The sequence below is a fragment of the Haliotis rufescens genome, unplaced genomic scaffold (genome assembly GCF_023055435.1).
Source record: "Haliotis rufescens isolate VD_foot unplaced genomic scaffold, xgHalRufe1.0.p SCAF_16, whole genome shotgun sequence".
NCBI lineage: Eukaryota > Metazoa > Mollusca > Gastropoda > Lepetellida > Haliotidae > Haliotis > Haliotis rufescens.
Window position 1 is genome coordinate 9,481,434 of NW_025963846.1, and position 17,342 is coordinate 9,498,775.

General features: G+C 43.1%; 1 protein-coding gene across 1 annotated transcript in view; it reads right to left on the reverse strand.

Annotated features, from left to right (window-relative positions):
* LOC124134357 (cytochrome P450 7A1-like) overlaps positions 1–16,877 on the reverse strand; it is an 80,904-nt gene extending 64,027 nt beyond the window's left edge. Inside the window, exon 1 of the mRNA XM_046499126.2 lies at positions 16,859–16,877. The gene's annotated coding sequence lies outside the window, so the exon portion shown is untranslated. The remainder of the gene's footprint in view (positions 1–16,858) is intronic.
* Between the last annotated feature and the right edge of the window lie 465 nt (positions 16,878–17,342).

The window sequence follows — 17,342 nt, forward strand, 5'->3', positions numbered from 1 at the left end:
GGACATGTCTTGAAGACCACCTTGAACTTCCATGTCACGTGACTGTTATAAACAATGAGTGGGAGGAGTCAGTGACCTGATGACCTCTCCCACACCTGTCGTATGTCGTCACCAGATTACCTTCCTCAACCATGTTGCAGTGACAGCAGTCCCTCGACCCCGATCCCCCCCCCCCCCCCCCCCCCCCCCCCCAATCACATAAACCCTCCACCACCCCCTCATCCTCCCTCCAATTTCGTCTCTTCACGCCATTTCATTCACCTTTACATCTTGAGTCTTGAGGTGTGTGTGCGTATGTGAGGGGGAGGGGGGGGGGGGGGGGGGGGGGGGGGTGATGGTGGTGGTGGTGTCAGATAACTTCAGTCTCACCTACTGAGACAATTGGCTGAAGCCGCGCACAATCGGTTATCTCCAAGATAATGTTAGGCCACATGAGCAAACGTTGTTTCTCATCCATGGTCAGGAAGGCCCGGGGTCGATTCTCCACATGGTCTCCCCTTTCGTGATATTGCTGGAATACTGCTAAAAACGACGCAACACCAAACTCACTCACTCTCATCGTCCATTAGAAAGAGCCAGAACCTATTTTCATTTTTACTTTTTCATGCTAAATTCAGTTCTGGTTCCGCAATTTGAGAGTAAATGTACATTCCGAATTTTCATGTAAACCTGTTGTTACGCCAAGCAATGCCGTTCGTTTTTCTTTTTCTATTAAAGGCGACATGTGCTTTCTGCTTCCTTTTTAATAATAATGATAACAACAAAAATAATAGTTCGCTTGTAAAGCGCATAACTCCATACGCAATGTTTGCTCAAAGCGTTGTATTATTATGACCCCGGTCAATGTATCTGTGTGCACTCGATTTTTCATTCTCAGCTCCCTGGGGAATATACAACCTGTAAGGCTAGAAGGTGTGGTGAAATAAGGTTTAAAGTCGCGTCCAAAATTATTACACTTATATAGCGACGTGCATGCACATGTGTGTAGGTGGCTGCTTGTACTAGTCCGGACTGATGCCAATTTTATAGTGTTAGCCCATTGAGATATCATGCCGCAGTTTAACATGAAAACCCTACTCAGACACAGTATACTGACTCCGAGCCAGTCCCTGTTTTAGCCCCTTACCCGAGCCGCAGGTAGATTAACAAGCACCATCTTTTTACGTATTTTGGTATGACACTACCGGGGATGGAACCCCCGACCTTCCTCTCTCCGGGCGGACACTCTACCACTCTACCACGAGACCACAGAGGCGGTCTGAGGCGCTAGAAGGTAAACAGTTACATTACCATCTCATCCTGCCGGGTACCCATTCACTGCTAGGTGGCCAGAGGCATATTCCCAACACAATCTCCAAGGGCAGAACCGAAGCCCTAGAAAATCAAAGGAGTTTGGCTCCCGAACACGATCACCCATCCACCTACTATCCTTGCTTATCTCCCCTGATTTGTGACCTGTGTGCTGGTGATTGTGAATATAGGTTAGGAATGTTGAAAATCAAAAAAATATTTTTATTGTTTTTTGGCAAACGTGATGAGAAACATCTTTATGTGGCCTTAACTCGACAGACATGAGATTGTACAACACAGAGACACTCACCCTCCTTCGACATCACCGTGTCCTTGGTTGCTAATCTCGCACGGTGACTCTTGACCACCTACACAATTTTGACCAACTATCTGCATGGATTTCGTGAGTTCCATCACAACGCCTGTGTGAATGGCGCACCCATAGTCATGTATTGTACCAGGGTATATTTGTGATTGCGTATTACGATTTTATACAATCATTATTTCCTTGGTATTTGTATATATATTTAGCGTTTCATTTATGTGTCGGCATATATGTATCTCATCAAATGACGTGACGATTACGGATTTAGAGTGCGCGGGGGACACAGAAAATGGGCTTCGAAAATTGAGATTCGAGTGAGTGACTGAGTGAGTTGGGTTTAACGCCGAATTTAACAGTATTCCAGTTATATCGCGGCGTGTCAGCTTGATGTGGGAGGAAAGCCCGAAGTAATGCAGGTCTCAGACGTTTATCACTTCGGTGAAACCCACGAGCACGGGTATGGTGCTGACAAACCTAGAAACATAATCGGGGCGAACCGGGATTCGAACCCACAATCATAGGTTTCTGGCGTGCCCAAGGGACGCAACTCTGCACAGCGAATCGCGGCGCCTTAGACGACTGGGCCACCCTTGCCCCAAATTGAGATTCGAACCACGGACGATCAGCGGGAACGCCTTAACCACGAGGCAACCTTCTTTTCTCCAACTGACTTTGAAGCCGAAGTTTGTTTGTTAAACGCCCCACTCAGCAATATTCCAACTATATGACGGCGGTCTGTAAATAATCGAGTCTGGACCAGACAATCCAGTGATTGACATCATGAGCATCGGTCCACGCAATTGGGATACGATGACATGCATCAACCAAGTTAGCGAGCCTGACCACCCGATCCCGTTTGTCGCCTCTTACGACAAGCACAATCAAGAGTACGCTGATGACTACATCTCAAAACTGGCATTAGTGAAAAGCTGAACGATGCTTAGCAGCAGTGGATATTTGCATAAAACTTACTCAAGTATATTCTATATACCCGGCGCCATACAGATACACATATTCCTTCACCCTCACCACATCCTATACTCATTATCATTGACCCGAGTTCCGTAATTAACATCACTGCGTTTCCCACTGATGCCAAATTCAGCCTAACCCGAACTTCAATCGCAGAGCCTCGCCTTTTTCCGTGCGTATTCGTAATGCTGACCGGTTGTGAGTCATTCGTGGCCAACTCGTGTTATTCCGGGACAAGCTCTTGCAGGTTACGGAAAGGGGCGAATGGTGACGAATTGGTTGTGAGTGTCAGAAGAGGGTTCAGATTGTCCCCTAAACCGGTTTCTTTGAGCTTCGCGCTGCTGCGTCATTGAAGGATTTACAGAAACTAGTCAGAACTACGCCTTCTCTTTAATGTAGAAGGTGCTAGACACATGTTGGTAGATAATTATGTGTGAAAATACGAGTCCTGTTGATTCTTCATTGGTCCTCCTTCAAAAAGACCGCCTCTGTGAAACGGAAAGCGGAAGGTCGGTGGTTACCATTGCCTGGCGCTCGGCATTAAGTAGTTCCGAGATATATTTAGGTGTTAGGAGAGAAATTAGGCCCTGTGGTCAACAGTTCCATTGACCACCAATGACGCTATGACGTGGACAATATGTGAAACTGTTGACAACATCTGACACTGTTGACAACATCTGATACTGTTGACAACATCTGACACTGTTGACAACATCTGACACTGTTGACAACATCTGACACTGTTGACAACATCTGACACTGTTGACAACATCTGACACTGTTGACAACAACTGATACTGTTGACAACATCTGACACTGTTGACACCATCTGACACTGTTGACACCATCTGACACTGTTGACAACATCTGACACTGTTGACAACATCTGATACTGTTGACAACATCTGACACTGTTGACAACATCTGACACTGTTGACAACATCTGACACTGTTGACAACAACTGATACTGTTGACAACATCTGACACTGTTGACAACATCTGACACTGTTGACAACATCTGACACTGTTGACAACCTCTGATACTGCTGACAATATATCACTGATCATGTCTCCAACTTTTTCATCACCATACCCGTGCTCGTCGGTTTTACTAAAGTGATAGGGGGCACGGGTGGCCCAGTCGTCTAAGGCGCCGCGATTCGCTGTGCAGAGTTGCGTCCCTTGGGCACGCCAGAAACCTATGATTGGGGGTTCGAATCCCGGTTCGCCCCGATTATGTTTCTAGGTTTGTCAGCACCATACCCGTGCTCGTGGGTTTCACCGAAGTGGTAAACGTCTGAGACCTGCATCACTTCGGGCTTTCCTCCCACATTAAGCTGACACGCCGTGATATGACTGGAATACTGTTAAAAGCGGCGTTAAACTCAACTCAACTCAACTCAAATACTAAAGTGATAAACGTCTGAGACCTGCATCACTTCAGGCTTTCCTCCCACATTAAGCTGACACGCTGTGATGTAACTGCAATACCGTTCACATTGGCTTTAAACCCGACTCACACACTCACATGTTTGGGGGATCAAGAATTATTATTTACACACCAAATAATTATGTTCACAACTAATGTTCAGATTCAACATAATGTTAATGGCAATAATATATCAGTTTATAAAACTGATCAGTGCATTTCGTAATAAACTGGGTTTTTTTTTGTCTTTTTAACATACCTTCCAACATACGTAATCTTCTAGGAATTACAGAGCAGGATAAGCTTCAAGGCACTGACGGCTACATGCGTTCGGACACATTGCAACAATACAGAATTAAGCCTTGTATTTCCGGGACAATTAATTACACTTGTCAAGACCGCGTCAAGACCGGGTCCTGACAGCGTGCATCGTCAGCCTGGTGATCAAGATGTGCGCACCCGTCACGTTGGAGAAAAACCGGTTCAGTTGCTGATGATACACTTCACTGGAATTGAGCGTTTGTTTGACGTCATTTCGAGCAATCATCACATGAGGACATTGTCGTGACGTCATCGCTGACTACTCCGTGGATGATGTCGTGGTCCGCCTTTTGCTGACATGAGGCGTTGACGTTCAGGTGGGTGCGACAGCCCCGCGTCAAACAGGTTCGCCGACTACGGTATTCACGTAAGGTTTCAAACACTTGATGAATGAATCATTGAATTTGGTTGCCACTTTTTCGGTAACAACCCGTTACACAACGCAACAATGTCGTCAATCAACGCCCTACGACAGCCGGCACCCGTTTCGTCAACCATTCATTATCTAAGACCATCACAAAGTTAAGGGCCGTTCATACTATTGGATCGGATCTATAAATCAGTTGTTTATAGTGAGTGAGTGAGTGAGTGAGTGATGCAGGTCTCAGGCGTTTATCACTTCGGTAAAACCAACGAGCACGGGTATGGTGCTGTCAAACCTAGAAACATGATCGGGGCTAGCGGGGATTTCGAACCCACAATCATAGGTTCCTGCCGTGCCAAAGGGACGCAATTCTGCACAGCTAATTGCGGCGCCTTATGCGGCTGGGCCACACGTGCCCCCAGTGGTTCACACAAGGAGGGGGTACAATTGTATTCACTGCCGACCGGTTCCACAAAGTGATCTTAGCACTATAACGATTCTAACTACTTTAACGTAGACATATAACAGTCGCAATGCTTCGATCGCTTTGTGGAGGCGGTCCCTGTTTCCCTTAACTTAGTCTTATATTTTAATCATAATCTATAGCCAAGTATGGGAGTTATTACAACAGTTTCGTGAAAACGGGCCCATGTTCCTCAACTGACGACACTGTTTATTACATGACACGCACAACTACTGCGAACGTTGTGACTAATTCAATTAATTTTATCTTTATAAAGAGAAACATTTGGAAATACCTCGACTAAATTAAACTCGAGTGTTTAGCACTAATTATAAATTAACGCGTCAACAGGACAGTGTATGTGGGAATGTTGTAAGGCATGTTTTAGCATCAGATCCGTAAACGAAGTTATCGTCACATGTGATGTGTAGATAGTGCACACTAGCGGACAACAGAACAGGGCACGTGATAACCTAACCACGCCTCCAAGATAAAGAAAACGTCTTTTGTTTACTACAAACTTACATAGGTTATGCGAATGGAAATTATGGATTTGAGAGATTCATTTGCATGATAATTAGCTGGTTAGATGAGCAGTCATAGCGGCGTAGACACGTCACGCGTCACGAGGACGTGTGTTTAATGTCATGTCTCATCTAATAGGGGCACTTACGTGACCCGAAAAAGTTTCACTTCAAACATTCTCTGAAGAAAATTCCAACGTCAGGGTATATTTTTCAAATACCTATATGCTTCGGAGAGCTTTACGTTATTTCCTCGAATGTCGTAATCACGTAAGATCTCTTAAATAATTATTGCATTATTCAAATTTGGCACACACATTTTCCTGATGTTACACTGCAGTGTCTATTACTTCCTTTTCAAAGCTGTATATGAACATATTCTGTCAACTACAAGATTCAGCTCATGCATTTATCTGCAATTATGTTTGTGTATTGATATATTGACCATGCTGTATTTTAAAGAGGAAAGGTTTCATTCAGTAAGCTCCCGTAACTATTTTTCAAATCTTATAGATTGTCATTATAATATGTCTGAATCAATAACTGATTTGGGAAAGATTTTCTAGTAAGACCGTAATATCGATGGACTATGGCCTGAACCACATTAAGTTTAACAATTATAAGTTTTGTAATTACAACAACAAAGAGTTTGCAAACATGGTCAGTTTGACGTAATCATTGTCTCTTTCAGTTAGGTTCCCGATATATTTCAGCTGTTTCCCATATATTTCAGCCACGTTTCTTACATATTTCAGCCATAGTCCGTGGTTCAGATATATTTCAGCCATAGTCCGTAGTCCCTTCCCCCCCCCCCCCCCCCCCCCCCGATTATATGAAATGGTCGGCAAGGGATGCTGAAGATCAATTCCAACGCGGAGATCTTCACGGGACGATATATATGCCAGTGCGGCGTGAAAGGACACGTTACTTCCGAGGCGGACTTCCAGCAGGACCTGGATGTTGTTGAATGACTGGCAACTTTTCAGGTACAAGTCGTTGCACAATATACACGGCTGGAGTTGTGACACGCGTATACTGTGCATTTCCGGTCTCACACTGGAAAACCAGGAAGACCGTTCAAGGAGCGGTTTCTCCAAACACATTTCTTCTCTGAGAAATAACCTTTATTTCTTCATTCTGTAATTATCTGCGTCACCGTGATGCTTGCTTATGACATCACTTGTATACATCCTCGACGCTAGTTTTCCATTTGTATACGTCTCTGCCTCGCGTTCTATCAGATAACAAATAGTATAAACAACTTTCGTCTGATGGAGTAATTTCATTAAGAGCTGCTACACAATGGAGACATTATGTAAATTACTAGCCTAGAGAATATCCTAAAAGCAGTTTTTGTTTGTTTGTTGTTTAACGCCACACTCAGCAATGTTCCAGCTATATGACGGCGCTCTGTAAAAAATGGAGTCTGGACCAGACAATCCAGTGATCGACAGGATTGATTGGGATACGATGACATGGATCAGCCAAGTCTGACCACCCGATCCCGTTAGTCTCCTCTTGCGGCTAGCATGGGGTGCTGAAGACGTATTCAGCCCCGGATCTTCACGGGTCGTACAAGCAGGTACGCACCCATACGTCCCCATCATAAGAAAAACTAGCTACACACAAACCATCCTTCACGTACAATCACTCCTATATTCGCACTGACACAACCACTGCTACAAAAGAACCACCGATCACAACATACCAACCTCTTCATGCACGTAAACAACCATGCGTCGCCCTCCCACGTGCACCCACTCACGTGCTGCACACACGAAGACAAGGAAGGACGCAATTGCGCGCCACAATCCCTAGACCTGCATTACAAGACTCTTCCTTGTTCATATTCCATTTCACAAACATTCATTCATAAATTCAGAGCGAGTGACTTTAATGCTGCTTCGAAAATTATGATGTTGTTTGTTGTTTAACGCCACACTCAGAAGTATTCCGTTTTACCTCGGATTTTAACAGAATGACAGTCATCAGCCACACATGCAAAGGCTAGTCAATTATTCACCTGAAAGAACAATCCAGGAACATATGGTACAAGACAAAATAGGGAGAGATGAAATAATTGAACGTCGCGTCCAAGATTATTGCACTTATTAAGCACGTGTGTGTGTGTGTGTGGCTGCTTGTACTAGTCCGGACTGATGCCGATTTATAGTGCTAGCTCACTGAGATACCATGCCGTAGTTTAAATGAATACCCCACTCAGACACAGTCTACTGACTCCGAGCCGACCAGTCCTTGTTTAAGCCCCTTAATGCCGAGCGCCAGACAGGGTAACAACAAGTACCATCTTTTAAAGTCTTTTGGTATGACGAGGCCGGGGATCGAACCCCGGACCTTCCACTCATTGGGCAGACACTCTACCACGAGACCACGATGGCGGTCTAGAAAAAGAGACTTGCATCGGTCTTGCGCTCAACATTAAGGGGCTAAAACAAGGACTGGTCGGCTCGGAGTCAGTATACTGTGTCTGAGTGGGGTATTCTAGTTTTAGAAAATTGTCTATTTTACCATTATTGAACGATATCGGATCAACGATACACCTGAGGCTTCAGCTAAACTTCTCTTCGAAACATTACTCCTTTACGTCTATCAATAATTTTGAGAAGACCCTTAATGCGGCTGTTGGTTTTGAAATGGTCCCCATAACGTCGCCAGTGTGTGCATACACACCCCACTTTCAACAAAGTCAACTCAACTTTTCAAAATCTATTTATCCTCAAAAACGAAACATGCTTGGTTACACGCAGTATAAGAAAAACTTTGCCCTATTTTTCATATGCACCGAGTCTTTGGTGGTCCGCATTGGGTGGTCACCATTCCGGACCGGATATGACCTCTGTTCCTGGCTTTGCTGCCGGTCAGGTATTTGAATGGTCAATTTCCCGGGCCTCAGAATCACGATGTTGGTTTTTTCGCCTATCTAATGGAAGAGGTGTTGTTTTATCACAGACTCTCTCGCCTAGGTTTCCTGAAGGTAATAAAACACAGTGTTGTCGCTCACAGACCGTGCGACAAACGCGCAAGGGAAACACGCGAAAGCATTCATCCTTATTTTTCTCTGGATAGGGAAGAATGGTAGGTCGGTCGCTTGGGGCTCTTGTGGGGGGGGGGGGGGGGGGGTTAGATGAGGGAAGCCACTTCAACCTGTGACGGGAACGTCGATGCAACTACAACATCACTTTCGACTTCACATCCTTCCCACAGCTCTAGATAAATCAAAAAAATGTAATCTTAGTAATATCATTTTCTAGAGAAAAAAACCCAATCTTTCAAATTAAAAATACATACATTAACATCAAAATATAATTCATTTATACTTGCCATAAATAGTTTTTGGACATCCAAACGAGTCATCGTTTCGATAAATATTTAAAGTTTATGAAACTCTGTTTTATTGATGTAATAAATGCGGCGTTCACAAGTCGCCTTATAGCAGTTAAACAGCTCCTACACAAATGCGTTCTATAAATGTTCTTAAATCAAGAGTTGTAATGCGTCTATATTTTCCTCAGCATATTGGCCTGGGGTAGCTTGCGGCTCTCGGCCGTCAAACAAAGCCGCAGAGCCAGGAATTGGGAGCTTGAGGCGGGAAACGTACTTTGAAGCATAATGCCAACAGCGTCGCCCATCTCCTAGCTCCCGTGATGACTGCAGAATGTTGAGCGATGTAATATGTTTATATATGTAAAACGATCGACGTTATACGTACATGTCATTTTATAAACATACCAATATGGTTTGGAACACATTTTCAACAAAACAGGAAAATAATATTTGCTCGGAGGTTCTTTCATCAATCCCACACATACACCAGGGAATAGAGCCACCGAGAGCCACCGAGAGCCACCGATACACACCGAGACACACACACACCTACATACATATGGACATACAGTCGCCGGTGTACAAACATATGCATACACTGGAGGGGTTTGTGTTGCTAACAGATGAGCCCTTTTCCGCCCGTGTGCATAAAGACACTAAAAGTCTCAACAATAAAACTACGCATGTATCTTAAGAAACCATGCTGAATTCCTTTACAAAGGTGAGACCTCGTTAACCCTTTCAAACAGACCAGATAAACAGATGTCCCGACAAACGAGTCAGAACCAAATCACAACTGTCATGCGGAAGGCGACATTTCCGGACCAACCGGCGGCAGATTCACTGTCGTACTGTTACAAACACAACTACAATTTATTGTTTGTTATATACACCATAGTAATGAGAAAATTATTTTTTCACACTTGTGAGCGACATACAGCAAAGAATTTTTACCAAATTATTCCCATACACTACGGTAACAAAGTCACTGTTCAATTAATCAAGCCTCATGACCCTAACTCCTTATATATCGAAGAACTTGTTGTGTCGAAGCCACCTTAATTTCCATTATACCAGAGATCATATAATATGTTTATGGTCTCTGGTTATACAAGCTCTAAAAATTAACAATTAACATCGGGTCTCTGTAAATTCGACACAAATGGAAATCTACTGGACCAATATTTTTTTTATTTCTTGTGCATACCTTCGCTCTGCGGAATAACACGCAAGAGCGACCGTCTTAAACCGTCTGTGTACATGGGGCATACGCACATTATGACGTCACGCATTGACCTGTGCTTTTCCTGTTTAGCAGATGTGAAACCAGCCTCGTTCGTGTAAGGCACTGTTGTGTTGATGTAAATCTGGCGCTATGTTATGATGAATACATCTCTTAATGCGAATGATTATTGACCGTCATGGTTTCTGTCGCATTGGACTACATGATACAGATTTTCAGATAACAACCAGTTTTTGCCTCTGAGTACAGTTAAACTTGCAAACTTACCCGTGGGTATATCACGCTATAGTTTTATACATTTGTATTGAACAATAAATTAGATCGGGTTTTTCATATTCTGTAAAGAAGAACTTCATATCTCCGGATGGCGAAACCTTTATACCGGGATAGAAGAGTGATTTTTTAAGTGCGTCACACGCCACTGGTGTTGGTGTTAAGGAGTACCCTTGGAAAAAAATTTCATCGATCATTGACTATTATTTCAGCATGAAATAGACAATTATCAGTTGTAATCTGCCACTTTATCCATTCCCATTAAGAATGATAATTTACCCTTTTCAATTTCTCAATCCCAAGGTTTAATTTTGTGTATGATTCTGTGAGTGAGTGAGTGAGTTGGGTTTAATGCCGATTTTAACAGTATTCCAGTTATATCGCAGCGTGTCAGCTTAATGTGGGAGGAAAGCCTGAAGTGATGCAGGTCTCAGACGTTTACCACTTCGGTGAAACCCACGAGCACGGGTATGGTGCTGACAAAGCTAGAAACATAATCGGGGCGAACCGGGATTCGAACCCGCAATCATAGGTTTCTGGCGTGCCCAAGGGACGCAACTCTGCACAGCGAATCGCGGCGCCTTAGACGACTGGGCCACCCGTGCCCCCCGTGTATGATTCTGTGCATTACGCGAGTTCCTATGTCCATTTTCCAAGTGCTTATCCTGTTAACTTGTAAGAAAATACGTTATGATTGGCTTCATATAAGTGTGCCCTTGAGACATTGGGTTATTACCATTTTAAAAGAAACCACTGGCACTCCAGTACAAGGAATTTCAGAGCCCGAAATGCAGGATTATTACACCTATTTCATGTCGACTTTGTGAAATAATCCTGTCTAGCGAGGTCGATGATGTGAACACCGGTATATATCCCAGGGAAGAGAGAAGTATTACTCACTCAGCGGCCATCGAGACGTACTGTCCGTCTTTTAGCCATGGTTTCAGTTCTGTACTTAAGCCTTCTAGGGCCATCTGCTTTATCATTTTTCTCTTGCAATTTCAAGACGCTATGTTGAAATTTCAAGATACATATTAATGATCGTGAACTTTCAAGATAATTTCAAAGTATGTGTACTGAAATTTCAGCTTAGCATCCTGCAAGTTTCAACATGCTAAAACTGACATTTCAAGATACTAGGTGAGGTGAAATGGGATCTAACGTCGCGTCCAAGATTATTGCACTTATATAGCACGTGTGTGTGTGTGTGTGTGTGTGTGTGTGTGTGTGTGTGTGTGTGTGAGGGGGGGGGGGGCTGCTTGTACTAGACCGGACTGATGCCGATTTATAGTGCTTCCTTCCCCACTCAGACACAGTATACTGACTCCGAGTCGACCAGTCCTTGCTTTAGCCCCTTAATGCCGAGCGCTAGACAGGGTTACAACAAGTACCATTTTTTAAGGTCTTTTGGTATGACGAATCCCGGACCTTCCGCTCTCCGGGCGGACGCTCTACCTATAGACCACGGAGGCGGTAAAAAAATAACAAGTGGCCCTAAAAGACTTCCGTAATTCTGCCAGGTTGTTCTATTCACAACGGTGTTGATCACAAACTGAATTAATGATTCATGCGACAAGAGAAATATGTCATGGTGAAAAGTACAACGGCAGTTTTAATAACTATTGACAATGTTTTTTCTGCTTCTAAATGGACAAAAATCATGTCTTGGGGAAATACCATAAAACACATTTCACAAACAACACACGTCGATTCATTGTTCAGGGGAAGGTCATATTACAACATTCAATGTCAAGGTCATTTTTCTCCACCCACGCGCACGTATTCCCATTACTGGTGTGTGCGTGATCCATAATGTCGGCTAATTGATGAACATGTCTGCCACACGGAGAACGTATTTCATGGCCATTCCATACTTATACTGTCAATGACCCTATGTCCATTACTTACGGGGTTGAAAATGTATCGAGTTACCGAATATCATTGACCTTCGCTAATGGATGAGTATATCGGCATCATTTTCTGGCGTCATACGAGTCAATGAACAGTGTATAGATAGAAATCGTGTGTCAGTTGATACAAGAAGTTTTTTTTAAAAAAAGCGTACAGCACAGCCATTAAAAACGATTAAAAACGGACCCCCTCCCAACAATTCATACTGTATTTATGCATTTGCGTGCAATACATAGCGGTGACAAAGTAGGCACAAAAATATGGATAACAAGTTTGTTCAAGTCTTGCTTGGAAACGGTATAAGATTCTATACCGAAACGTCCCTATTTACAGGATAGTATAGAAGTTGTTATCCAAAAAGTTTTGTCTACTTTGACATCCGTCAATTTCTAAGAAATGCCTATCAAACAAAATAGCGGCGAGTTTAAGTTGGTTTAAAGACGAATGGGCAACCCGTGAACCCTCAATTAGTGATAGGTTTTCATGTATGCAAAATACGCCTCTTCAACTCGTATAAGATGAAGCTGCGCATCAACAGGACAGGGCGCCTAGCAACTGCGTGGCATTTGGCGTATATTCTTGCACGTAATATAATCTAAATGACGACCATTATCAAACGTTTCCCTGTTTAAGCTTCACGTTGGACGCCACGACAACAAAGTGAGCAGCAGAGCTTTGATAAAATATACAAAGTGACATATATTTAAGTGCAAACTAAACGAATAAATAAACTCAGCACAGACCATCAGGCAAAACAGCTGTTATAAGCGTCATTGAAGACGTCAAGAACTTGAAATCACACCACCGGTGTGTGGCTGGACAGTGGTTGGATGAAAAACATGACCTTATATATTGCGCCGGGACATCAAAGGAAAACAGTGTTTTAATATTTTATAGGCCATTATTAGTGGATAATAACTCACGTAAATATATTGTTTTATGAAAGCATAATAGAAACCTGAATCCGGAGTATTACAACTTGTATACAAAATATACCAGCATAATATCTGATCGAGTTAACAGAAAAAAGAAAGAAGTCAAAAACGGAGTGAGTGAGTGAGTTGGGTTTAACGCCGCTTTTAACAGTATTCCAGTTATATCACGGCGTGTTAATGTGGACGGAAAGCCCGAAGTGATGCAGGTCTCAGACGTTTACCATTTCGGGGGTATGGTGCTGACAAACCTAGAAACATAATCTGGGCGAATCTGGATTCGAACCCACAATCATAGGTTTCTGGCGTGCCCAAGGGACGCAACTCTGCACAGCGAATCGCGGAGCCTTAGACAACTGGGCCACCCGTGCCCCCAAGTCATAATGGAAGTTTATTACGCAAACTACCAATGTAGTGAATGAATCTCCAATAACTTGTTTATGTCATGGTATTAATCTATGTGCGGTATTGTATCAAACGCGTTTTCACCATTGTTGAAAAATCGTATATACACGACTGTATAACGCACAACAGCTTTCTATTAATTTTATGTTAGCATCATTGTCTACAGCGCGTATGTACCATTTCATAGAACGTATGTACGCCATTGCATAAAACGTGCATGCCCCACTGTATAAATCGTGTTTACAAGAAATACCGTGTTATACTCAGTCGGGGTCGGATGTAAGGGTAACCTGTATGTAAACATGGTACTATGTATGTATCCAATATAAAGTCAATATGAGAGTTTTTACGAAGTCCGGGGCGACAAAGGGTTGGGAGCTGTGACTTCTGTTTCTCAAACACGTTCAGCAAGCCCGTCAGCTAGTTTCGACACACACTGAGCATGACAGGAAGTCGCGCTACACCGCCGGTGCCACACCCTCTCAGCGCGTGCGGTCTCGGGTTCTCGCCCACGTAAATCACGTCAAGTTTGCTTTTAAATTATTGCGTATCTAATTAGGAATTGGTTTTAAAACCTTAATGGATTTCTTGTTAAAAAACCTTGAGAGTATGTGTGAAGGTCATCTATTCACCGTCTCGTTTCAATACGAGCCGCTGCTTTATTGAATTGGTATGCTCGCATTGGTAATCATAGCCCGCTTTTAACATGACTCCAATCATACGGCAGAAAGAAGCGTGCTACATTGAAAACATCTTATACATATCAGAATGTTTATTATAAAAATGGCCATATCTCGAGTATACCGCTAACAAACAGGGAGCATATCGACAAGTCTGAGACCAATTTGTTGAAATTTGAGCCCCCGTATTTGACGGCTGGCGCGAGGAAGGACTTGTCGTGAAACACGTTCAGAAAGGCGGGGCCCTCGTTCTTTCAATCAGAGTAAACTAGCATGTTTAAAAGCCCTGTGTGTAAACACGTATAGCATTTAATGAGCTGAGCCTCTGTAAGCATTCCACAGATAATATGATATTAACACACGGATAGTGACGTCCGTTAGTGTCTCTTCGAGTTTGTTATTGACAATGGCGACAAGATCGCAGGAAGCTCGGAGTTCCTCCACTTACCGAGCTCATCACGGTAGCTCAACAAGTCGGTCTGACAGTCATATGCGTTAGACCTGTACACACTGTCGTAGGTTAAGCTAAGCGTACGATATAGGACATTCGCGACCGTCACCATATTTCCTATATGGTCCAAATAAAATCTGCATATTCAGCATAATTTCCTTTATATCTGAACACGACCACAGGCATAGTGAACGTCACTTCAAGTAAAGTGTACGTCACTGATTCATGTCTTACGTCTATATTTTATTAAAAATGAGTGATTTGTAAATTTCTTATAAATCGATAGAATGTAAGCGGGGGGGGGGGGGGGGTGAAAGTATTTTAACGTGGGTAAAGGTGGATGTTGTTTGTTTGTTTGTTGTTTATTACGCCGCAACATTCCAGCTATATGAAGGCGGTCTGTATATAATCGAGTCTTGACCAGACAATCCAGTGATTGATCATGAGCATCGATCCACGTGTAATTGGGATCGATGACATGCATCAACCAAGTCAGCGAGCCTGACCAACCGATTCCGTTAGTCGCCTAGGCCTCTTACGGCAAGCATAGTCGCCTTTTACGGCAAGCATGGGTTGCTGTAGACATATTCTACCCCGGATCTTCACGGGTCTAAAGGTGGATGTGGTGGCACGGGTCTAGTGTTACAATGTTTTAAAATGAAATGACTTGAAGTACGACTCGTAACGATTTGTTTGTTGTTTAACGCCGTACTCAACTATATCCCCGCTATATGACAGCGGTGTGAAAATAATCGAGTTTGGACCAGACAATCCAGTGATTGATATCATGAACAAAGTCCCGCGCTGTTGGGGTACTAGGACGCGCCATCAACCAGATTCATTGAGTCGCCTCACGCTACAAGCATAATTTGCTGAGGACCTATTCATCCCCTGGGGATACATTTTTTTCTTTCTTTTTTTAAAATGTTTATTGCCCTTTTTTTCTTTTTCAGTTGGCTCATTCCTGTTTTTGGTGTTGGGGAAGGAAATTTTGTGTGCTTTTTAAATTATTTTATGGGTGTTATTTTTATGGGTGTAAGCTTATTTATTTATTTATTTATTTATTTATTTATTTATTTATTTATTATTTAATATTTTCATTTTATTTATCCATTTTCTTTTATTTATTTTTTTGTAAATATTATTATTATTATTATTATTATTATTATTATTGGGGTTTTCGCCAACCATTCATCAGAAACAAGCGAGGCGCTAACTATGGAAGAAAGGCTGCTCATAACATAATACAGACATACTTTCGGGAAGACCTTATGTGTACCAGGTAGTAACGGTGGTGTTGATTTGAATGCTGATAGGGGCGGTCGGGTAGCCTCGTGGTTAAAGCGTTCGCTCGTCACACCGAAGACCCGGGTTCGATTCCCGACATGGGTAAAAAGTGTGAAGCCCATTTCTTGTGTCCCCCGCCTTGATATTGCTTGAATATTGCTAACAGCGGCATAAAAACAAACTCACTCACTCACTTGAATGCCGATGCTTCTCCCACTCAAGATGCTGTGACAGTCAGTACCTGACACGCCCAGTACCCCGTGCACATTCACTTCACATATCTCGGCTGTACCCCCACTGGTAGGGACGCTCTGTGGTACAGCGATGACATGGCCAGTCCCCCGCGCACATTCACTTCACATATCCCGGCTGTACCCCCACTGGTAGGGACGCTCTGTGGTACCGCAATGACATGGCCAGTTTGGGAGGTGGTTAGTTGTTTATGCCGACAGGACGAAACTGTATATAATGGACACATCAACAATATAAACTTGTCTTCCGATCCGGAAACTGTCAAGAATTTATGACAGTTATATCCACATTCACAAGTCTAAATGTATCGCGTCCGTTTGATAAGTGTGCAACTTGAAGACTACGCGGATAAAATGAATGTACAAATCTTCAACATATCGCTCTACTTACGGCATCAGGACTGCAGTCTCGAACGCCAGGGCTACAAGGCTGTGGTGTTGTACAGAATGTTAATGACGGAATGAACATTTTAGTTATAACAGAAACAAGATCGAGTGATATTTGATGGACAGAGGTTTGAAGAAGCCGGTCAAAAACAAAGCGACTTGACAACGAGTCTCCACATTCTGTGTCGCTTTGCACGGGGTTTTCGGGATGCACGAGACATTCCGTGCGTTCGTTTTCAACAATTATTCACGATTATCGATCATCTAAGAACTCTTTCGCCTGAGATATACATTTGGTCAACGTGTTCGATTCATTAAACGGTGTCTGTTACCAACAATTCCGTACTGTGTGTGCATAAATGTACGCCACAGTAACGAGTTGAGAACGGTGTCGCATGAAAAAGGTCCCCATGATCAAATGACCGGTATTAAGGTGCTTTTTTTGGACTTTATGAAAGTTACGTAACATCGATATTCAATAATAATAG